The following is a 24,471-nucleotide window of genomic DNA, read 5'->3' as shown; positions in this document are numbered from 1 at the left end:
GTGGAGCCACATGCTTGGTGCTTGCCTTGTAGAAACCAAACACCGCCAAGAAAAATCTGGGGTGTTTCTTAGTTTTTTGACCTTCGTCTCCACTCTTTTAACCACGAGCTGCCAGCAGGGTGTGTGGGGTGCGGGCGGCCCCGGGTAGACGCTAGCTCCTTGCCCGGGGGAGCAAAACAGCCAGCTAAAGCCAGGGCAGTGATGGGAATGGGTGGTCCATCCAGCAAGGAAAAGCTTCAAAAGCAGCCGAGCTGCTCCCACGGTGAGCTCAGTTTCCCTGACGAGGAGAGCAGGCCACGAGCATTCCTCAGGAATTAATTTCTGAGGAGTTTTGCTGTAGTAGTTCACCAGTTTAACCTGCAATTTTCTTGCTGGCAAGAACTGCAGGAGCATCCCACCCCAGCGCAGCCGGGCAGAACGGGTGGACGCAGGCACGAGCACACTGTTGAAGGCTTTTGGGTCACCATGGGAGGAGGCCAAGGCACTGCTGGCACCGGCAGCGGGAGCAGGTGTGATTTTGGAGCTGGGCCTGGCTCTGAGGGGACACATCTGTGCACTATCACACAAAGGGGCTTCTTGGTGGCCAGAGCCAATGGCACCTTCTGAAGTCTCCAAATATCAGAGGCTACCTTGTAGCATCAAGCACAGATACGTGTATTAAATGACACAGCTAATTTTTAAGATGGCCTTAGAGATTAGTGAACTTAATTCAATAGTAAGTAGTTTCTATCTAGATTGCTAAAAAAGCCCAACAAAAATAAATGACCTGTGAGGAATTTGTACAGGAAACGCCTCCGCAAAGGCAGCACAGCACCACAGGCACACAGCTCCCAGCCAGCACCAGGACATTTGTGCACAGCACAAGGGTATGGCCAAACATCAGCAGAAAGGAGCTGCTGGCACCATGTCTTAGGATAAATGATCTCTAATTAATTCTAAAGGGAGGGGAAAAAGTCCCTGCATTTCACAAAAATGTTAGTAGTAATTTTTAAATGAACCTGCCATCTCTAATGATGGCTTTAACAATTTTCTGGCATGAGTAAGAGGATACAATTTGAGAGATCAGCCTTGAAAGTACACCTTGCTCCACCCGAAATGTCAGGAAACAGGGTTGGGGGGCTTTTTTGTTTTTCTTTTCTCTCTGTGCCCCCCCACCCCACCCCATAGCACAGTGGAAGGCCTGCAGGGCTTTACACAAGAAAAATATTTTACCCTATGACCTAAACAATCTGGCTAAAAGTCAAGAATATGTTTTTCTAATTGCCACCAAAGTTAATGTTGTTAATGACTCTTGGTTTTTCTGCAAAAGCCAGCTTATGCTCTAGAAAGCTACTATTTCAAAGGGGACATATGAAGAACTGGGAGTGTTCCTGCCTGACCTGGTGGTCCAAGGAATGTGGCAAACTTGGCAAAGCTGGGAGAGCAAATCCCCAAAGGTCTGGCTTGAAAGTTTCAGTCAGTAGAAATGCCTTCTGAGCTGTGTTCAAAACAGCTCTGTTACAGGAACAACGCACTCCTAAAGCCAAATATTTGAAAACAGATTACATGTACCACGTTCAACCCAGGCCTCACTGAAGTCAAGCTCAAACTTCCCCTTGCTGCAGTCAGACCGGGATTTACAGCACTGCCAGGCTGGGGTTGTGCTCGGAGCTGAGTGCGGCAGAGCCTCAGCCCTGGACCGCAGTGCCAGCCCAGCTACAACGGCAGCAGCAAACTGCTCTGGGGACTTCAGTTAGTGATGCAGGACTGAAAACACAAGAAGGTCAGAGCCACACTGGAAGTGATGCTGATGCCTACCTACCATTTCCACTGAGAGACACGGAAACGGGTAACACGGTGCAACGCATGGGCCAGAGAAATTAAAAAAGGAACAAACCTCTTAGCTAATTTTTTCAGCTGTGGAATCAAATATGGACAGTTTAAACTCTTTATCTTATCAGCACAATACAGGGCAAGCAAGCCTTTCTGTCTTTGTGCCAAGAAATTTTCTGGGGCTTTTCTTTAATTTTTTTTAAGCCTGAGGACTTTTTAAAGCTGGGATTTATTTTAAATCTAGGATCGTTCTTTGGAACAAACTATTTAGTGCAGGGTAATGTCTGGCTTTAAATACCTCCAGTTACAGGGCTTCCATCAAGAGTTGTTTCTTTACAGTAGGCTGTGACTTACCGCCAGACAGCACTTCCTATCACAGCAACTTTGCCACACAGAGGTACAGCTGCAATCTACAGAGTGCCCAAAGTTACGCTGTGCAAATCATTACCTAAGCATGTACACACACATGCACACACGCTGCCGAGGTCTGACAGCCGGAAGGCAAAAGATAAAATGAAGAGGGGGAAAGAGGCATCTCTTCATTCCTCTGCCTTGGTCCAAAGAAAAAACAACTGAAGGACTCACAAAGGGCTACGATAATTCCTAGAAATTTTCCAGAGACGCAGGACAAGTGATAACAGTAAATGGCACTGAAGAAATAAAAGCTAACTGCTGGAGGAATGACGGGTGCTGGCACACAACCGACACACCTCCTGGGGCCCGTTGGAGCCCTGACGCACCCGCCCAGGGGTGAGCCTGCCGGGGGTGAAGCCTTCCTGCCCCAGCGGCCGCAGGGCTGCCGCTCAGCTCCCCGGCAAGACAAAAGGAAAGGAAATTTCGTCTATAATTAGGAAGTGAGAACAAAAGAGGCAAATGACTTAAAGGAAAAGCCTAATCTAAACGTTTGTTAGTAAACGTTTTGCTCGGTGTCAAATGCCAAATCAGCGTGGGAGGGGTCTCTACTTTTATGTGGTCTGCTACATTCTAGTGTTGTCTCTAGCACTGTCATACAGCAAGAGAGTCCAAAGTTCTCTGTCATTTGCGGTCAAAGAAGAATGAACACAAGCAAAAAAGCCATGAATGTTTCGGTAATGAAAACACAAACAAACCTCAGCTGAAATCTTCCCATAGGATGAAAAGTCTTGGCTTTGCTGGGTAACCCTGGTCTGTGGCTCTTCAATGTTTCAAAAACCTATCTTTTTTAAACACTTGTATCTGGAACACAGGTGTATGTGTGTGCTACCTCCCAATGGGCCAGGTCCCTAATGTGAGCCACTGTAACCACTGCAACCATACCCATACACAGAGCAGCCAAAAACCTGCTCCAGCCAAGCAAACCAGGTCAGAGAGTGTAGATTGCATCCCAGCACTAGGACCAGGAATCAAAAGGCAGCTCGTTCTGCACATCGAATCCTTGCTACGTGCATCAAAAGCAAGCAGGTTTGGTGCTCTATCATGCAGTGCAACATAGGTCTTTCACATGGTGTCAAACCACATGGGGTAAAAAAAAAAAAGTGCCTAGCTGAAAAACAAAGAGCCAGAAAGGATAACGCATGAAATACCACGGTACATTCACGCAATGTCAAATTGCACGGGATGACTACATGACAGAGTGGAGTGAGTGAAGCGCAGGCTGCCACGCAATCCTGCCGACGCTCAATTGCCGCGTAATGCTCCTTGCACGTTGAAGAGATCCGTGCATCAGATCTTGCCCTCCCTCAACGAGAGGAAAAAACAATCATAATACCAAAAAAATTATTTGATTCAGCATGTAGTTAATGGTGTTGGCCTCCTAAGACTTACAACTTAATAAAATTGATCTCACTGCAGTACTGTAATGAAGAACAGTAGGATAAGGCTACCCTTGAACCATGAAAATTGTATATTGTTACCTCCTCGTGCCCTCCTAGGGCTATGGCCGCTGCAGCCTCTCCAAGCTGTCATTTGTCTGACTCTGACAGCAGACTCCACCGACAAGTGGCAACGGTGGCTACGAGAGCTTCTTTTGGAATGGCAAGGGAAGAGGGAGAGTGCTCAGTGCTAGGTATCCCTCTGGATAATAACCCACAGGATAAAAACACAGATTATGCTAATAAGACAGTTTTGTGTGAAGTGTGTTAACAATAAAATATAAAAAAGTCAGAGACTTTAGGAAGCGCACATTGTAACATTTCACAACAGAGTCTTATTACATGCCAGTATGTACTGAATCATATTAATTTCTAAGTAGGTGGACAGTTCTCAGCATTCTTCTTCAGCTTAGCAAATAAAAACTGTTTGGTTGGGTACTGCATCTCCTTCTACATCTGCTTGTACACGCGCTTTAAGAGAGACGGCTTCCAAGCTAAACGCCCAGTAATAACTAGCTAACGGCTGCCGGCGCCTGCACCGCCACTGCCTGCTTCTGCCGACACTGCACCGCTCACAGAATTATTGATGACAGCCCTGCACCCGCCCCCAACATCCTCCTCTCAGCATCCTTCTGTTAACTTACACCAACATTTCACAGGGAAAATGTTCATCTTACTTGACTGATAGGATACAATTTTCTCAAATTAGCAGCTACAATGTTTAAGAAAACCTTAAGTGCCTACCTTGATTTTAAAGGCATGGGAAGAGCTGGCAGGAGCACACGGCAGAGGACTGGCAGCTCATTGCACCTTCCTTTGCTGTAGCACAGTCACAGACATCACACGCAGAACAGATAATGCATGTAACTTGTTGCCTCGTGGCGCCCTGCTTTCACCTGAGCCCACCTATACCTATATACAGTTATCTCTAGACAGTATAATTGCCCTGTTTTCTCCAGTGAAACCAAAACTTCGTCCTGTGTTGTTCTGCCTCCACGCAAATCGGAGCTCGCTGCTGGTATGCACATAATAACTACCAGAACATACAGATATTTTTATGGACAGTCCTGGCCTCATGTTCTCTAAGGCAGTGTAACTATTTACATCTAGCATCTGACCTGAAACCCGCCAGCTTTGCCCAGTCAATGACTTTTATATCATGCTCACATACACAAACTCACCCTACAACCCCAGTTTTCTTGGATTTCAAGACTTCATAGCACCCTTTAGTCAGCATGCTAGAGAAACCTCTTATTAAATGCTGCTAATTTTTTTATTGATCAAACTGCGAACCATTTCATTTTCCATTATAGCAGAAATCTCCTATAGGAGCATTCAGATTAAGTTGCTTTATTCCGTCTCTAGTAGCATGTCACTTTTAATCAGTTTTTAGTTTCATTATTGCTTAAAAATTAGAAAGCAGTTTCTCTGTTCTTTATTGCTTTTTTTAAGTTTAGTTACTGAAGGGTTATTAAACTTGGAAAATATACAGACAGGCGTAACGTGCTAAATAAATTCCTCACTGTCTCTAACCAACTTTAACATTAGCTTTTTTTATAATTTTTAGGTTTATTTTCACTGAAAGACTGCTTGTAATTATTACTCATGTTCTCCCCAAACACTTATGTTACTAAAGTGTGAAATGTCTTCTAACACAAAGACAGTTCTCTGGGAAGTAATTACAAAAATGCATTCAGGGGCAATAATTTTATATTAACTGTCAGCAGCATACATCTTCTGAAAAGGCACTTGTTATGAAGGAATTATTTGCGCAGAATTTGAAGGCACTGAAGGCGAAGGAGAACTGCAGAAACGCATTAAACAGAAACTCCAGCTCCCTCATCAAGGGTCAGTTTATGTTTAAATCATTGCCTTGAAGGCAACCCCACACCTTCCGAAGAGTCTATTAGACAATTTCAATTTGTGCACAAATTGGACACAGTCTCCACTTTCTGGTGTGGAACAATTTACACCCCCTTTTTAAGGAAATTTCTGAGCAGCTAATCAAAAAGACATATCTGAAAATTATGGTCTTCTATTAACCTTTCACTAATGACACTAAAAACACTTGCTAATGATTTATGGGTAGTAACAAAAATAATGGCCTCAAAAACTGACCAGGCACATTAAAAAGATATCTGTGTCTGTAACAGATACAAGAAAAGATTTAATGAACAATTTATAGTAACTTTTAGCCTGTGGGCTAATCCCTCAGTCCTTCGGAAGGCAAAATAACTCAGTGAAACCAAAATTTTAAAAAAGTGAAACCCAGCAACAGTGATTAAGCATCATATCACTTTAGAAGTGTTTTAAAAAAAAATTCAGATACGGACATCATAAAAATATCACCAAACAGTAAAATTTCCTCTTAATCGTACCTGCAGGTAGTGTTTCAGCCTTTCTAGTGCTTTTACTAAAATGATTTAGATGTTACTATATTACATGACAAATACATTTATACAGCGAAAAGCAGACAAAGAGCTAAGTTATTATTATTTATTTGCATGCAAGCAGCAGTGGGATGGTACTTTATAGTGTTAACAGCACATAGTGTTTATCAGCTCTTCAGTATTTGGCAACTGGTTTAACAGTATAAACATGGGATGTAAACACTTCCCCACCACCAAAAGCGAAGTAAGTGAGTGTTAGAGAATGCAACGAGAGGTGGAGAGCAGAGCAGTCCGGAGCGTGCCAAGTGTTCGGTTACTGGACCAGTGCCCGCCTGCAGGACTCTCCCCAGTTACTGACCCCGGTCCCCCAGAGGACCCTGGCAGGGTGTCCTCCCGCCCCTCTGCCCACTGGGGCTGGGGAACAGAGGCCCCATCCCCAGGCAGGGATGCAAGGAGAGGAACACCGCTCTTTTACACCGGGCTTGCCTCCTCGGAAAGAACGGGCTCAAAATGCGGGGGGACGGTTTCGGTGGACTACAGTGGGCTGTGGCGGCAGCGAGGCCCGGCGGTTCGTTAGCAGATGATGGAGCAAAGGAGGAAGGCACCTCTGCTGCGTGCATCTGACCCGCAAAGCGCAGCCTGTATTAGATCAAAAAGTCACAATCCTAGAAGGGACATCTCGCCTTCTACCATGGCTCGTTTCTGCTCCGTTTGCTACCAAGGATATTCCACATCCAAGTGCAGACAACAGTTACCACTGTTTTTTCACAATATCAACACCTCACACTTCTTCCGATGTCAAATAGCAATTTTCTTTGTAGATCTCTGTGGCATTCAAATCAAATAGTGCGTTTGCACACAGCTATCCAAACTTCTCCGCTATCATCCGCAGAAAACTCTAATCTACTCACTCAAGACATGTAATAGTTGTGCAACAGATTATGTGTCTCTGGAAACAAGATGTTACTGTCCACTTCCAGATTTTTAAGATGCATCTGAATGAGATTAACTGCCACCTTCAGTTCCGATAATGAGGGTCAAATCAAATTGATTTATATGCATGAGGAAATTAGTATGCAGCAAGTATTAACTTCAAAGCAAAGTGCACTTCTTCATAAGAATGTATTTTCACTCTTTGACATACAACTGTTAAATAATACTGACCATCATAATCTAATAAAATCCATGTAAATTTTTACCACAAAAATGGCACTTTGATTTTATTTAGGTATACGAATATTTTAACAATGCTCAACTTATTTTTCGAGTCTCTGTTGAAGACAAGTGTCCTGTTTCCAGCTGGAATCCCGCTCACACCTAGCACAGGACATCTTAATTACAGGCATGACAAAACCTTCTTTTTTCTTTTAAGGAAATTGTGTGAATAATTTTTTTTTTTTACTGTAAGGTAAAGCCAGGTACCTGTAAAACTTAAATGTATAGCTCCCTGAACAGACAGAAATTCAGAAGGCTTAAAATTCACATGTGGCTTGTGATTGCAGCTGCATTATCAAATGCAAAAATAAGGTATCGACTGGTTCTGCTCAGAATAGCAGCTGCTAGAACTCATGATTAAGATAAACCAAACCTGTTGATTCTTAAAGAGAGAAAAATTACAGGTGATGTAATTTACAATAAGTGACAAATATGACTATGTATTTCAATGTTTGGATTCCCTTTGCCTAATTCAAAATGCAGATTCCTTTATTGTTCTTCTATAAGGTTCAGGACTTCGCATTGTCCTTTCTGCAGGTAAGTTCTGGCCCCCGGAAGATTCCTGTCCTCAGTGTGTAACAGCCTGCAGTGTACACACACGGGAGCAAGATGTAACAGGAAAGAGCAGCAAGGCCTCAATACAAAATACCCTCTTATGTCCCTGAATGTATTACTGTTCAAAATGCACTTCTCCCGTGCTTAGGATATAGATTTATTTAAAACCTATGCTGAAGAGGAATGCCCTTCACAACCCAAACCTATAGGATCCTACAGTTGCATTTGCATTCACCTTTTTATGTCTGTAAAAACCCCAAAACATCAGGACTGAGAGGGAAAGAGCCACAGCACTCTGCAAACCATCAGGAACCAAGTGGTGGAATCGATACAGAGGGAAAAGATGGAACAACAGAGGGGAAAATGTATTGGGCAGAAAGAAAAATACACTTAGGCAAATTAAAGAAAGCAATAATTATTTCACTGACCTTCTCATGGGTCTTGGTTTGCTTAGAACCTGCCTGGATCATTTTCCAGTGGGAAAGACAAATGTGTGGCTGAAGGAGCGTGGAAGGGACCCGCTTCTGTGATAACTCTGCCTGTAAGTCTTCAAAACTGTGGTTAAAGATGCGAGAGGTTCCTGTGGGGCCAGGCTCATGGACTTGGCTTCTCCAGTACAACTCCTGTTCAGACCCACAGTATAGAGGGTGGACCTGGGCCATAACCCAGCTGTGGGGTTTACGGTCTCAAATACCAGGTAACATCTTGGAGAAAAAAAGCTTGCTGACTTTCTCTCTACAAATCTGGTTTGCTTTGGAAAAAAAGTTCTTCAAATGCACCTGAGGAAAAAAGCCACATTTTCCCAAGTGCCTGCTCACATCCCTTTGCCACCGGGCAGTGCTGGCAGAGGCTCATGCCTCTGCTGCACGGGAGCCCTCCAAGCGGGGCACAACCAGCAAAGCGAGTGGAAATTGGGAAAACAGTACCTTACGCTGCTCCAGCTGGAGCTGGGGGGGACATCCGTAGGCAGCCCAAGTGATTTAGTAGCCAAATACCCACTGAATGGCAATGGAGCATAGCAAAAACCCATGAAATTGGAAATTAATGAGAGTTAGGCACCTACATGTCTGAATGGCTTTGGAAGAGTAGGACTTACAAGCTTTCAGAAATGTTACCCCCAGGTCTCGTTATATATGTGCATCTCTGCGCAACCAGCACCAGGCTGGGCACAATGGCCTGATGCAGGTATCCAGACCACAGCAAAAGAATTCAGTTGCCTTTTTTTCCACATTCATTAACTTAACAAGACTCTCAACCAGAAAAGAGGAAAGTCTGTGCATCTCGTATTATGCAGCACAGGAGAGGGTATTTAACAGGTGGCCAAGCTATTAGAGAAGCATCGGATTCTGCAAAAAGTATTACCTTCTGCGTGACCGTGGCCAGCCCCTGCTGCACAAACACACACCTCTCCTGCCCAGCAGATACACCGAGGAGATTAATACAAGCCAACAGGGAAACCAAATTAGCAGAATGACTCGAAAAGTTTCCTGCCATTTTCTGCTCGTTCTCTCTTCCCCAGTTTTAAAACATGACATGATTTTGGGCTGTGGGCTGTTATATTTCAGTTTGTTTAACGTGAGCTCACATGCAAAAATTAACGTACCTCAAATTTCCTTTCTCATTTCTTTCCTTAATACCAAACTCTGAAGCCCTACGTTTCACTTGACAAAGCCATTAATTCAGTAATTTCACATAATTAAATCGAGCAAAGCAGAGTATTTAAATTGGAGCTAAGTGAAATATACTTCTGTGCAGCTCACGCTGTTAGAATTGTGCTGCATGCTATTCTGCTGCTGCTCATTTATTAATTTGGGATCGGCTGAAACGTGACACCACGTAATAAGGAATGTGCTGGCTTCAATAGAATTAGAAAGAAAAAAATTAAAAAAAATCATAGAGGACAGTGAATCAAGCACCAAATTAAATAAGTTAATCCCTCTGAATGAGCCCTCAGCAGAGCACTTCTGCACCCAGCTGAAGCCTGCACCCAGGTTTGTACTTTCCTTGCGATAACTAATTTCAGGCAAGAGGTTTTCAGCTATTTATCCCTAGAAAAAGAAGTGAGCTGCACCAGTTTGCCAGCATGGTGATCCTTTCAACAGTGGTAACACTTTTTCTCCTAGTATCTTCCTGTGTTCTTTCTTCCAGCCCTACGTGGTAAAGAGAGTGTGAAAAGACATGTTAAAGAGTTAAAGCTAAAATGACTTTAAAGTCTTGTCTCTCTCAGCTGCTCCTCTCATTCAGCAGGTCCCGAGTGTCGGAGCAGGAGACAGCCGAATGGTACACAGCAGCAGAGAGCTGGCAGAGCCCTCGGATCTACCGTGAGGATGACGTATGGTAAAAAACAAATGGACAGATAAAACCCTAAGTACGGATTTTTGCTGGCAAAGGAGTAATAAAGGGGAAGAAATTAAGATGGCCAGTAATCCAAGTAGTGAAAATACTTTATGTAATTAACGGAAGTCTCTCCAGAATATAGTGGTGTTCTTTTTTTTCCTTTCCATTGGTGCTTTCTGCTTCTCAAGTTTCTTATGAACTACCTTAACTGGGCTCTTCCAGATACACTGAAAGTTCCTCCACTTCTTCCTTGGCCTCGAAGGACACCTGTGAAAGGTGGACTGCTCATGATAACCCTCACCAGATACAGCTCGTAATGACCCGCTCCCACTAATGATAAAGGGGGGGTAGGGGGGGAGATATTGTTGCTGTTGTAATTAAGCTTGTGAAGAGTTTAGCTGGAGAAAAATTAGATTTATTTACACGCTGCTCTGTTGCTGATGAAGCACCAGCTATTTGGGAGAACTTCTAATTAACCCTAATTTACTTGATACGCTCTTTAGCAGCCCCATTCCCTGTGTACTTTGCACTAGGTAAAAAGTAGTAATAATAACAAATTATCCATTTTTAAAAGGCACATTTCTTTGTGGGGGCCCAGTCCCAGTTTTTTTTACTTAAATGATTGAATTTGCATTTTAGTTGCTGACAAGTAGGAAGACGCACACTTGAGAACTTCATCCTACAAAACAGCTTTTTCAACAGCCACACGCCACGGCTCAAGGCAGGCACGGCCACTGCACCCACAGCCCCTCGCGGCCCCTCTCCCAGCAGCCCCACGGCTGATGCGGAAAGAGGGTTTTGGGGTTTGCTTTGGACCCTTTCACCCGATTTTCAGCTGTCACAGCTAGGAGTCTGTTTTTAAAGTGCTTCCTACATCCTCGGCCAATTATGCAGCCTGGCCACAATGTTCATTAACCAAATACGATTTTAAAATATTTCATTACAGTTTCAAGCTAAAAATCACTTAACTCTTATAACGTGTTTTCTCATTTAATAGTTCTCTGATGGCTCCGCCATGCTTCCAGTACCTGTCATGTATCTGTGGGTTTCTTTGCAACTCAGAAAGACATTTAAAATACAACAGGTTTACAACCTCAGTATATAAAAAAGCCCTAAAAATCCACCAGCTTTTATAAACCATTTTGAAGAAAGAGCAACACCAATTCTTATTTCAATTCCATACACAAAACACCATAAACACCACTTTTTTTGGAATTAAGGGTGAAAAATGGAACATAATTTAATTGTTATACAGAAGCATCTATGCTTGCTTGTCACAACACAAACCCAGAGATGCAAAGAGCATTTGCAGAGGTGATATTCCTCATTCCTCAACACTGCAGCTATCTACACACACAATATATAAAGAAAAAACAAAGAAAAAAAAATTTCTGCAACATCCTGTCAGAAAATGTTTTACCAATCTGGCTAGCAGCTAACTTGTGCAAGATTTAGCCTGAAATTCACCTTGATCAGAAAAAGTACATTTTTACTGCACAACCTTTTTTTCATAAGATTATAGACCAAATGCTGGTTATACCTGCCTAACCCTGCTGATTTTGTATATGCTTCCTGGACGTTACTGTGGAAGTTTGACAATAAATGTATTTTGTTTAATATGATCAAGGAAGAGAAGCCAAATGCTTTTTACACAGAACATTTCTCATTCACTTAACAAGATAAACGATCATCTGGACTTGTGTGCTAAACACAAAAAGAGCCCGATATGAACTACTATCAAAGTTTAAGTTTTCTCCATTTCTATATGGGACACACGTTCTGTACAAATTAATGACAGCATTACAATCTGACCATTTTTTTTTGCAATTATAACCTACACGATTAAATCAACAATGCAAAATGGAAGTCTTCCCTACTGACGCTAAAAGAAGAACGACAGACTACATGCATCTTTTCTGAATATTGTCAAAATTACGCAGAGGAAAACTTCAATTCAGAACACCGTCTTCAAAATTGCCTAGTACAAAATGACTTTGAGACTTTTAAGGGAACTTCATAACAAGGAAAAAGGCAATGATCTTTCCGTTGCTACAGTTGTATCTCCTTGATGTGTCAGCAAGAACGGCTTGACGTAGCCCTTCTTGGGAGAAGGCTAATTCAAGTCCAAGTTACACATTTCTCTTAACCAAAACCAGAAGTGAAATCAAGTAAAGATGGAACTAATCAGTCCATCAAAACAATACATTTATGAACTGTGAAAAGATCTGATTTAAGTCTTTGGATAGGAAATAGTTCTCCGATTTTCTTTCTGTGGATGGAAACAACCCCCGTCTCCATTTGTGTTCACTTATCTGACCAGATCAGGGCACAGGAATTTAGTGTCATTTAATTTAAGTCGCCTATAGGCCCCATCCAACCTAAATAATAGCAATAAGCACAAGTCTGCACCACGCCGAGGTCCGAGGGCTCCAAACCCCCTCTCAATTAAATGAGACCCAGGGAAAACCATCACTCCTCCTCTCAAGGGCACGGATGCCACGCTCCGCTTCCCCACTTCCTTTGGGGGCTGCAGGTGAGCAGGTAGCGCAGAGCCATTGTCTTTCCCTCACTTACCTCCTCCAAATGCTCTTTTCTGCTAAAGATTCACACAACAGATAGAGATTAAATATACGCAGCTAGAGCAACAAATCTAAATTTCAGACCATTGTCGGAGGGCTTTTTTCTGCCAGGCTGCTTCAGTCGGCCCCAGCTCGCCGGGCACACACAGAGGCACGCGACCGGCAAGCGCCTTCCCACCATATTTCTCTCAAATTGAAAATTCTCTCTAGCTTTGGTTCAAACAACAGCCAGAGCCTTAAAACATATACACATGCTACACAGAGAGCCTCACCATGCCAGGGGTTTTCTTTATCCAAGCGAAAGATTCCAACCAAGAGGGAAGAAATTTGCCTGCAGGGTCCCTCCGTTTTATGCTAGCAAATGACTCGCTTCAGAAATACTGTGGCTTTCAGCGTTAAGGCGTTTAGAGGGGAAAGTGTGGGATGAAGTGGGATGTGAAATCCCACCATCCCACTGCAAGGAAAAGCGCTGTTAAACATCCGAGTTTTCCTTTTGGAATTTTGATGAGTTTACTAAGAAAATGTAACAGTGGAGTCACTAACTAGGAACGCTCACATTTAAGAAAAAGCATCTTTTCTTTAGTTATAATGATGCAATAGAATTTCACAGCTCTCGAAAGCACCTTTCGGGTTTGAAACACAGAAGTAATACTTGCGTATCAGTTTATTTGTAAAACATAAACTTCTCCCTGCTGCAGGAGCTTGGAATATGAGATCTCAGAGTTGTGGCTCTTCCCTTTTCTGAAGAGAAATAAGCCTTTCCCCAAACATACTGCCTACAAGCTTCAATCCACCAACAAAGGTGCTGAACTTCCCATATCTAGGAAAATATATACATCAGGAAAATATCTTGCATGGATTCACTTCAAATGCAAAGCTTCCAACAAGAGTGGTTATTTTCAGCCAAATTACCATGCTGCTGCTTAAATACCACTAAGCTGAAGGAGTCCTCCTTTATCAGTTGCAAACTGCCAACTTAGCCTCAAGGAAATGCCAAGCTAAAACGTGTACGTCTAAATCCACACGTTGTTCAGCAGCATTCAGAGTAATGTCATTCTGACTTAAGTGTTTACATTTTTATTACCAAATGATTTACCCCTTCTGAAGGAGACGCCGTGAACAGGAGGCGTCCCTCCCTTCTCCCCTTACCCCCGTGCTCCAGCTTCATTACAACCCCAGCACTGTTGCCAAAATGAGATATTGCCTCATTTTTGGTACCGTGCCCTTGAAGGCATCTTATTAGAAAAGACCATTTCTTAATTAACATTTTTGATCTTTAATCTATTACACATCCCTTTAATCCCATACGGAGGAGCTTTTGGCCCACTTCCGCGGCGTGGCGGTGGGAGGCAATAGGCTGGCAATTTGTGCTGAGGGCTCTCTCCCAGCTGGGCTCCAGCGCGGCCGGCTGCAGGGCTGGCTGCGCTCTCGCTGGTCAGCAGCAGACATTCGCATTTATTATTTTATTGCATTTTTTTTTAATAAAGACTTCAGAGAGCCACCGCTCAGCGTTAAAGACAACAGGCAGAACAGCAAGCTTGTGGATGAGATCAGACTTCAGCAAGTGTCTGTCGAGCTCTTAAAATAACCAGCAAAACTCTAAGTGGGAGATTTAGTGGATCACCAACATGTGAAGTGTTAAGAAAAGTACAATGTTAAGTCCCTTACATCATTTTACTTGCAAATAATTACAGCAATTACAATGTGCTAACTGGCAATTAACATTACAGGCTTCACAACTCACCAGAATTTTTTAAAACACGCTGTGGCCCTATGTAAATTGCCTCTTTGGTACTTCTGAATTGGTGGCTGTATGAGCTAATGGCTACACATTAGCTCAGCAGATCTCGGAACAGAATTGTCCACGTGCCAGATAATTTAATTAGAGGCTTGATCTTGTCAGAGATTTAAGCAACACAGACAGTGTTTCCAAGCAAAGTGTGCAGGTTTTTTCCTTTCTCTTTAGTGTTTTGTGACTGTCTAATAATTTCTACTAACAAATGCCGAAGTCATCCAAGGGAGAAAGGAGGCATGGCTAGTAAAACACACAAACAAGGCAGGCACTTCAGTCCCAAGTGTGGTGAATTAAAAAAATATGTAGAGCAAGATGCATCGAGCACCTCTTCCATGCACACCCCAATCTATTGCCAGGTCTCTACACACATCTATTAAATCTTCATCGCGCTGTTACTCAGCCCCAAAAAAGACAAAGGTCACTTGTCTCCAAGTGAGAGCCATAGGGTATCTCAAATCTCATTATAAATGGTCCCATTTAACAGTTTTCTCATTTGAATTTACACACAACAAATACAAGACTATGAGATGAACTCGGTTTATTTTGACAATGACATTGTAATTCCTTGTAGCGAGACCAGAAAAAGGCTGCTTTAGACACTAAATGACGTAAACACAAATGTATCTTCTATTATGGGACATTTTAGGCTACATTAACTTTAAAAAAATCCTTTTTTTTCATGAGTATGTGGCCTTAATTTCTGTTTTCTACACATTCTTATGCTACAGTAACCATACTTGTACTCTTGGTCTATGATAAGCTTAACAGTTCAAGACAATTTAACCAAAAATACGGCAGTAACGGTTACAGAAACTTTTACAAGTCAGGTCAATGTTGAGTAAGACCCACTAGAGGTCCCTTCCAACCCAAATGATTCTAGTTTCCTGTACTGAATAAGCAAAGATTATATGGGCAAAGCATCATAAATTTCATGCAGTTCTTCACTGCAGAGTTTCATATCAATGTCCTTACTCAGCCCAGAAAACAAAGCAGTGGAGCTTTTTTATTCCATTTGTTTTTCGTCTTTTACAACCTTGTTTATAAAATCCCATTCTCATGACTGGCACAATTTGGTTTTTTCCTCAAGAAGAATGATTACTGGGGATCCACCACTGTGGCATTATTTTTTATTGATTTTTCGCGTTTAAGCAACAGGCCAACGTAATATATTGTTATTCCTGTTTCACATTTATTCAGGCCGGGAGCTTTGAGCTACCAGTAACAACTGCAATGTGTAAACTAGTTGAAGGAAAACAGACGTTTCTGTGAAAACCAAAGAAATTGTTCACCAGGAGACCTTCCTTCAACTCTTCAGCTGCCCGATTTCACAAAGGTAAAACCCATTGCAATCACTTCCTAGAGCGGCATGGTTTCAGCTTCCCTCGCTCCTACCAGCCAGCCAAATCAGACTTGGAAAAGCAAAGCCACTGACCTGCAGAAACGACTCAAAACAAGATGGGCTGCCAAGTGCCCATCAGGCCTGAAGCCGGAGCCCTCTGGGAAGGTCGACCTGCAGTACAGCGCATGCTGCACGATGCAGAGACAAAGAAGCATGGACATGAGGCACAAGGAAGACTTTCTACTAGGCTGGGAGGCTTAATTAGCATTTGTAAAGTGCTTTGAGATCCTACATAAAAATATTTACTGAAATAAGCTCTAGAAAGCACAATTTGCCTGACTATTCAGTCTGCTTCTGCCCTCAAATCCGCAGATTAGCAAATCCAGAGCGTGGCACAATTGGATAAATTAGAGATGAGAAGGACTTATCAGGTGATCTTATCCATCCCTCTGCTAAAGTAAGACCATTCCTACAGTGTATTTTCAAGCGCTTTGTCCAGTCCGGTTTGAAAATGACCAAAGTGATGGGAGATAATACCAGAGTCTATTAGATCCCACTACTGGGAAATCTTTCCTGATACTCAGCCTAGCACCTCCTTTGCTTTACTTTAGCCCATTACCGCTAGTTATGCCCCTGAAAGCTATTGTAAGCAACAGATATAATTTTCGTCTAAAAACGCAGAAAATCTCATCTAATCACAGCCCTTCGCTTGGGCAGCAAGAGAGGACAAGGTAGCATCACTGGAAAGAAACACAGGAAGGGAGAGCAGGAGTGTGAAGAAGATAGGAAGGTGCTGTGCTATGCCTTGCTCCTCTCCAGTGCTCCCTCCAGCTCAACGGCAGCGTCCTTCACTGGATGTTCGTATCCACAGGAGACCTGAACACAAGCAAGGGATGGAGAGCTGGGAAGGCTGAGCCTGAGGGTCCACCCATGAAGGTGAACAACTTCCTTCAGTCAGTGCAAGGAAATGAAACACAGCGTTACAGTCTCCCAGCAGATAAAGAGCCAACAGGCACACTTTTAAATAAAAAGCAAATTTGTCGCAGGGGAAAAAAATGTTGCTGGCAAGACAGGGACACAACCCCATGGAGGATGTCCCCTGCCAGCCCCAGCACGATACACCCACGTGTGCAACCATCCATGCCAATAGTGTATTTGTATTTCTGGCAAGATGTCCCTACCAGAAGACCCTATGGGAACATCCCCCAACCCACAGCAGCCCTGTGCCAGCAGATACACCAAGCTCACGAGACTCCAGATGAGGCTAACCCAATGACCCCAGAGATACTCCCAGATTTGACTGAAGCCTTGCTGCCCATCACCAGTCCCGATGCACTGCCGGCATCCCAGTGCACTGCCAGCATCCCAGTGCACGGGAGTCCACGGCCCCCCGCCAGCCCCATGGCCAGGCAGGGGCTGCGACCCCACAGCCTGCAGAAATCCTCCCCTTTACAGATGTTGCTGGTAGCAATTTAGGGGGCCTGGCTTTAGGTACCATGAAGCTCAGCAACATCAATAACACTCTGCGATACACCATGCTTGCTCAGCTTCTCTGAAGCAGACTGGCTTTCCAGCAGACACTGTTTTTAAAAAGCCTGGAAACCGTGGGTGATGGGGTAGGGGGAGCTCACTTTGAAATAAGCTTTTCTTTCCTCGCCTCTTTTACCATGGAAATTAATTCTCCTCCTCTGTGCTATCGCTATAATTTTCCCAATTAACATTTTTAAGTAAGTATTTTCTAGGAAATGCCGTAATACACAGGTGTGTGCTGCTAATTTAAATACTGACACCCATGCTGTGTTCACATCTGAAGATCACTCCTTCTTGCCGGAGATCCCCTCCCCAACAAGAGGGGAACACCTATGGCGCCGCACCGCCAGAGGTGCCTCGGTAGATTCGCGAGGCGGCTGTTTCCATGACAGATGCACATGTCTGTGCTGTGCTGCGCCACACGCAGCAAGGAATCTAATTTTTTATACTTCTCCTTTCCCTGAAAGTGCTACAGCCACAGGATGTCAGTCAGACCCCGGGGACCCCCACGGACCCCCCTGTCACTCCAGCCAACAGCTTCCTCCGGCAGTGCCACATCCCCCTTCCCGCCAGCCCGGGAGCGCTGGGAGCAGGGACTTGCTCCCAGGAAGCCCTCGTGCCTGCAGATGCAGAGCTGTGCTGTGAGCTTCTACAAACACGGGAGTGTGGGAAGGGTTTGTAATGACTTGTATTGTTTCTTTTTATACTACCAAATTACCAATGAAAATAAAAGTTCTATTTAGAATAAATGAGGAATGCAGCCACCAGAGCTACAAACCTCCCTAGCTTTATTTCTAGTTTGCATTTATTTGGGTTTTGGCTGCTTCCAAAACAGATATTTAAAATTTTGAGAACCTCAGACTATACTGACTGGGCTGCATGCTGCAGGTCCATGCAGAGACAAGGATACTGTTTTTAAAACCAACATAAGTAAGTCAACCAGTTGAGATCAAACATTTCACAGTATATTGGAAAAATATTCAACCAAGAAAGTTATCAGTGTCTTATGTTCTTTGCTAAGTTCAAAGGTTTATTTCTTACAGACTGTAATCAGAATCTTCTCATATTGATTTACTAATGAAATCAGCTTTCAGAAGATGTCTGAGCTTGTGAAGGCACTCAAGATGGGTAATTTCAGAGTACTTGCAAGATAACAGGTTTCTAATGCCCACTGAATTGCAACTGACCTTTTCAATGCTCTGCAGCAGAGATCCCAGAATTTCATGTTGAGGGTGTTCGCAAGGGTTTTTTTTTCAGGGTTCTGCCATTTAGAAGTTAAATAAGACAAAATACGATACATGTAGAAATAGAGAAAAAGAGCTTGGTGTCTATGGGAGGGCAGTCTCTCTCACCTGGACCTTCCTGACTTACTCCTGACACAGCCCATACCCAGTGGGTGATGCAGCTGGAGCAGGACCAGCCAGGGCTCTGTGGGAGCTGCCAGAGGGACATGAGCAGAGAGCAAGGACAGCCCTGAGTACTGTGAGACCACAGGGGATGGGGTCCTGCGAGGATGGTGGCCTTGGTGGGCACCGGGCAGTGGACTGTGCCAGGATGGGCAAGCCCAGGGTGCTGGAAGAAGACTGAGGGGACAACAAACTTTGCATGGCCAAAACTGGCCTCCAAAAGCGGAAAGGTGAGGAAGGAGAACGTATTTTCTGTAGCTTATCTGAATAAACAGAAAGGGGAAAAAAGTTAACGCATAAGAATTGTAAGACTATTTCTAGTTGTATTTAAAGTACTTGAATAAATTTCTCAGGAATCCTTCTTGTGGACAAGGCATTGTGGGACGTGGTTTAATGGGCATGGTGGTGTTAACTGGTGGTTGGACTTGATGATCTTACAGGTCGTTTCCAACCTTAGTGATTCTGTGATAAATACTTGCAGGGGCAAGTCTCTGTTCACTTCATGCGATCCTGGCTTTCTCACCCATTTTGCTCCTCTGGCAGCCAAAATTAAACCCAGTCCTACAAAACAGTTAGAGAAGAACAGAAACCCTCAACACTTGGGGAGCAGACAGCAGTAGTGCCGGGATCAGAAGACTGACTGCGGAGGAGAGCACAGGGAACAGCCAGGAGGGAACAGGCAAAGAGAGCCCCAAGCAGCAGAGACAGCATTAAAAACGCCTCGGCATGGAGTCCAGTAGCCCTGAGCGAAAGTCTCCAAACTGTGTTAAGATGTTCCTCCTCTGAAGATACCAAGTGAAAATTGTGATTTACATAGCTGGGAGATGCCATGCAAAGTAGAAGAGAGGGGAAAAGGAGTGACCACAGGGTGGTTTGCTTTTATTTTGTGGTTCATTTATCAAAAGCTGCTGCTTCCCCTTTTCTTTTTTTCCTCCTTAAAGGAGGGAAACTTTAAAAGAAATTGCAGAAGGCAATTAAAAAAATCTAAAGTAGCGTACTGTGTAAAACAAGCACATGGGAGAACTCTTAATGGCAAAACATCAAATGTCTGCGTCCTAAAACGTTGTGGGTTTTGTTCCTCCATCCTGCACTTTGTTAGCACATCCCTTGCATGCATGCTCAGCTGCTGCAGCGAGCTCGGTGGCAGGGACAGGAAATCTGGAGCTAATGGGAAAAGGGGGGAACACCAACCTGTAATTTAGTTTCATGATTCCTGGAATGTTATAATTGAATGATACTAATGTTGTATGCTAATGGATAGTTGGGCACGGGCCTTGGAGAGGCCCTTCCACTCACAAACACTGCAAAGATCCCCCCATGTTCTGCAAACACATGCGCACAGAGACATACCCAGTGCCATTTGTCCCCAGCACTTGGGTCCATAGTCCCCTATTTCCCAAATTCTTTCTTGATCAGTATAACAACACACAGCTGCATACAAAAATAAGACACCTTCAGCTACCTCAAAAACAGACACCAAAAAAAAAAAATTCAGGCTTTTAGGTCTGCACGCTCCTAAGGAGAAGACAGAATCTGCTCTGTTTGCCCCAGACAATTCAGCCAAGATTCCCCAGGGCCTCACAGTCAGACTAATGAGAAACTCCCCAGCAACCCCCATGTAAAACGCTTTCACAGGTCTTTAAAATGCCTTAAATTCTCTATATATTCAGTAAGACTTTTTACTTCTTTAAAATGTCCCTTGTTGCTCCTCAAGATAATACTCTCGTGATGTATTACAACAGCAATGCAGCATTGTCTGGCTGGACCCTTGCTTTGCAAATACTGAATCGTATTTTCCTTTTGGCTTCAAAGCAGCAGAAAACCCTTTTGCAAAGCAGAGGCGGGCGCTTGCCTGGTCCCCCGGCAGCCCTGCTTAGCCCACCCTCTCTGATGCTTTCGGAGGAAGACGGACGGGCTTCAAGGACTGCACGTGCTGTTAAGAGGGAAATGCAGGGGGAAGGAGTACTCAGCTGTGCTCTTCCTCTGGGACAGAAAACGACTCTGCCTCTTACACAGCAAAAGACTACTGACCTGCTATTTAACAGCAAGCTAAGTCCTCAGATTAAGAGAGGAAAGGAAAAGCTTTTTTCTTCCTTCTACATTAAGGAAAAAAATGTTTACAAGACCTGAAAAGGAAGGAAATTTGCTATATGCCCATTGTTAAACAGGGCTGGTAGACACCCAGATTATTTACCCTGGTGTGAGGGCAGCCTCTACCTCCTTACATGTTTTCCTGATTCTCTAGGTTAATATGTACAGCCTTTAAGTTGTGGTCATTAAAAAAAAAAAGAGAATCATAAAACTATTTCTAGTTGTATTTAAAATACTTGAATAAATTTCTCAGTGCAACTGCGCCAAGGGCTGGATTCCTGCAAAGCATTTCACCTTCACAGGTTTTACCAGGAATGAGCAGTTAAGCCAGAGCAGACAGCAACTTGCACACATACTCTACAATAGGAAAAAGGAGGGTGCCCTGTGCTAAGCTATCACCGAACAGACACATCCAAGCGCAGGATTTCTGTTGCCAACGTGTCCACTGCCAAATTTCCACGAGCTGCACTAAGGAGCTCCCAGGAGCAGCCCCTCGCCCAGCGCCACGGTCCAGTCAGGGATGCACAAACTGTGCACCTTCAGTACAGTTCAGGAGGCACAGAGCTTGGACCCCAGAGTTTGACATGTCTTACCTTGTTCCTACAAATGCTTACGCCTGACCTAGGGACAGACGGCTGTCGCAGCTACCTGGACAAGCCCCATGACTGCAGATTCAACTTGTACTCACAAAAAGAATTTCCAGGATAGCGTCTACTGCTTTGATGAACAAAATAAGATATGGCAGCAAAAGCACCTTCTCTGCCCGCAACTGCATCTATGTAAATATTTTGCTAGTATAAAGAGAAAGTTGAAAAATTACATTCTACCTGCTCTTGCTGTCCCTACGTACCACACCACCCTGGGACCGTTGCTCCCCCAGCCCACAGCAGCTACGCAGAGTGCCAACAGAATTTTTCAGAAGTTGCTTTCTATGTGTTTGCACACACACAGAGATGTACAAACACATACAGGAGAAGAAGGGAGAGAAATATGTTAATTTGAAACATCTGGCAAATGTTTCAGAGTTAACAAGTCCCGGGTTTGGCCTTTTGGGTTTTTTCTGTTGGGGGTGGGGATTGTGTCAAGGAAGGGGAGGTAATTTTGTCATTTTGGGCCAGGGAAGGAAGGGGCATGAAACAAGAAGTTGAAGTGTGTTTTTTCACCCTTTATTGAACTTCAACATCACACTACTGGAGCTAATGCAAACAGGAAGATCATAAAAGAACATAATGAAAGTCTCGCACACTGGGACTGAGGGACTGTTTTCAGTTACTGAATGTAGTTTTGGAGGCACACCACACAAGAGCCAGTGACTCCACACAGCCGCACCACCACATACTAGGGCTTTTTAAGCTTTTTCTATGTAGTTCCTCAGTCATATCCCAGCCTGCAACCTCTGCCCCATGCAGTGCGCCCTGTCTTGATAGGATACTGTCTTGCATCTTTATACACATGCAAGATTGACATCTGTAGCTACTAAACATATTAAGAGGAAAATCCCCCAATTAGCACACATCTTCCTTAAGCTGCCATAAATCACGCATAAAATACATTTTATCCCACATCCGACGTCTTGAATGAGAGCTGTAATTATGGGAGTAAATGAAGAAAAATGGAGGAGACTCAACTAATTTGGGAAAAGCCTTTCACAGGCTGTCTTTTACTTACAGTGTAGTTGCCAATCCTATCCAGAAATCCCAAATTAACTCCTGCTCTGCACAGAAATTATTTTTATTGTTGTTGTTGCTGTTTTGAACCTCAGCCTGCGTTAAATTTAATACAATTCAACAGTTGTGATAGATAACACCGGTAACTCCACTCCACTGCTGTTTGAGACGAAGGTCAAGCAAGAGAACCGGCGAGCGCTCTTTTCATGCGCTGTTAGCTCCAGGCACAAAGGGGCCTTCGACATCGCAGCCGGGGGTTTGCAGCAGCAATATTTGCTATCAAAGACTAGTGAAAACAAACCGCTCAAAACAGCCATAGCGCCTGGAGAAGATGCACCCAGCGCAACAGAAAGTGCAGTTGGTACAAAGTGAAATGCCACAAAGTGCCACACAAAGGCAGTTCATGCCTTCAAGACCAGCTAGATGCTGACTTCCATAAGAAAAGTCTCCTGTAAGCCAGTCTCCCCGTGACTCTTAAAACCCATGCTAAACAGGAATGCAGCACCATTGTTAATTTTCATATTACTGCTCAGTTTCTGAGCTGTTTTCACATCGCTGCTGAGCTTTTAAGAGAATACCATCACGCAGTCCAGTAGGAAGAGAGCACAGAAATAGACTTATTGACTTCAAAATCAAAAATATTCTGAGAATTTCATAAATGATAAAGACAAATAGACAGCAAAATATCGTTACACAGGGCACAAATAGTGACTGAGATGTGGCTAGTTACTTTAAATGCAAACTAATCTGACATTAACCCTCACATTTGTGTTACCAATACGTATCACACAACTACAGACAAACTCACTTTATCCTGTTCAGTTTCTTGACTTTTTTTATTCAAATTATCCATGTAACACAGATGAACAAGCCCCAGGCACATGTTTAAGTGTTATTACTGTCAAGCAGGCCAAAAGTTGGTTCAAATGTTAAATCTTTTTACCATGGCGATGTACCACCTTTATTCTCCAGCCCTGACAGTACTTTCCAATTTCCTCCGAGAGGAGAAATACACACATTCCAGTTGAATCTGAGGTTTAAAATTCCTATTAAAGCAGCTTTTATGTAATTAGATTGGAATGAATGTGCAACAGTGCCCATTGCAGAAAACTTCAAAGTGGTTATACTGGAGAAATCACAACCCATTTCAGTATGCCCACAAGAAGAAAGAATGGCCCTCCAGAGGATAAGAGTATATTAGTCTCTGTATGTAATAGATTTTATTGACCATATGGAACTGATATAAAAATTGTGTTGCAGTGGGTAGTCTTGGATTTGAGACAGGAATGTGACATACAAAATACAGTTCCTGTAAAAAGCCTGGCAGCTTTCTGGCAGTTTTTGCCATCAGAAGAACCTAAAATATTTACCTGATTGAGTCACTGATGAGTCCCAGGTCAAAGCAAAATCTGAAGATTCACCCTCTTCAACTGAAAAAGAACAAAAATAAGTTGTGATTGCTAAAACAAACCAACTGGAAAGCAAAGCCATCAGAAAACTAGGTCCACTATGACATTAAGTATTAAAACAGACTTCTGCATTGGTGAAAAAGAACTTACTGCTTTCTATAAAAGAATATAAGGTGGCAATTTAGTAAAGAGATTTTCCCTACGTTTTAACCCAAATATGGGAATTCTGTTTTCAGTTTCTTCTTGAACAGGTAACAGTAAGTCCACTGAAATTTTAATAGAGGTTTAAATATCACTAGCTGCTAAGTATTCATATTTGAAATTTTGTACATTCACAACAACTTGCATGCGCAAAATTGTCATCATAAACACAGAGGTCATCCTTGAAATGTATGTTGTGACAGATCATAGTAAAGATCTGTCCTATGAAGGGGAAATTGCCCGACTTGCATCATCTTAACATACTAACATATTAGCCGTATTCAGAACTGAATGA

At 43.3% G+C, this 24,471-nt stretch overlaps 1 protein-coding gene across 1 annotated transcript in view; it reads right to left on the bottom strand.

The window, feature by feature from the left end:
• The window catches only part of ZNF423 (zinc finger protein 423), a 234,886-nt gene that overhangs the window by 168,194 nt on the left and 42,221 nt on the right, over positions 1 to 24,471 (bottom strand). Inside the window, exon 2 of the mRNA XM_059824774.1 lies at positions 23,937 to 23,996. The gene's annotated coding sequence lies outside the window, so the exon portion shown is untranslated. The remainder of the gene's footprint in view (positions 1 to 23,936; positions 23,997 to 24,471) is intronic.

The sequence above is a fragment of the Gavia stellata genome, chromosome 15 (assembly GCF_030936135.1).
Source record: "Gavia stellata isolate bGavSte3 chromosome 15, bGavSte3.hap2, whole genome shotgun sequence".
Taxonomy (NCBI): domain Eukaryota; kingdom Metazoa; phylum Chordata; class Aves; order Gaviiformes; family Gaviidae; genus Gavia; species Gavia stellata.
This window is presented reverse-complemented; position numbering and strand designations above follow the sequence as displayed.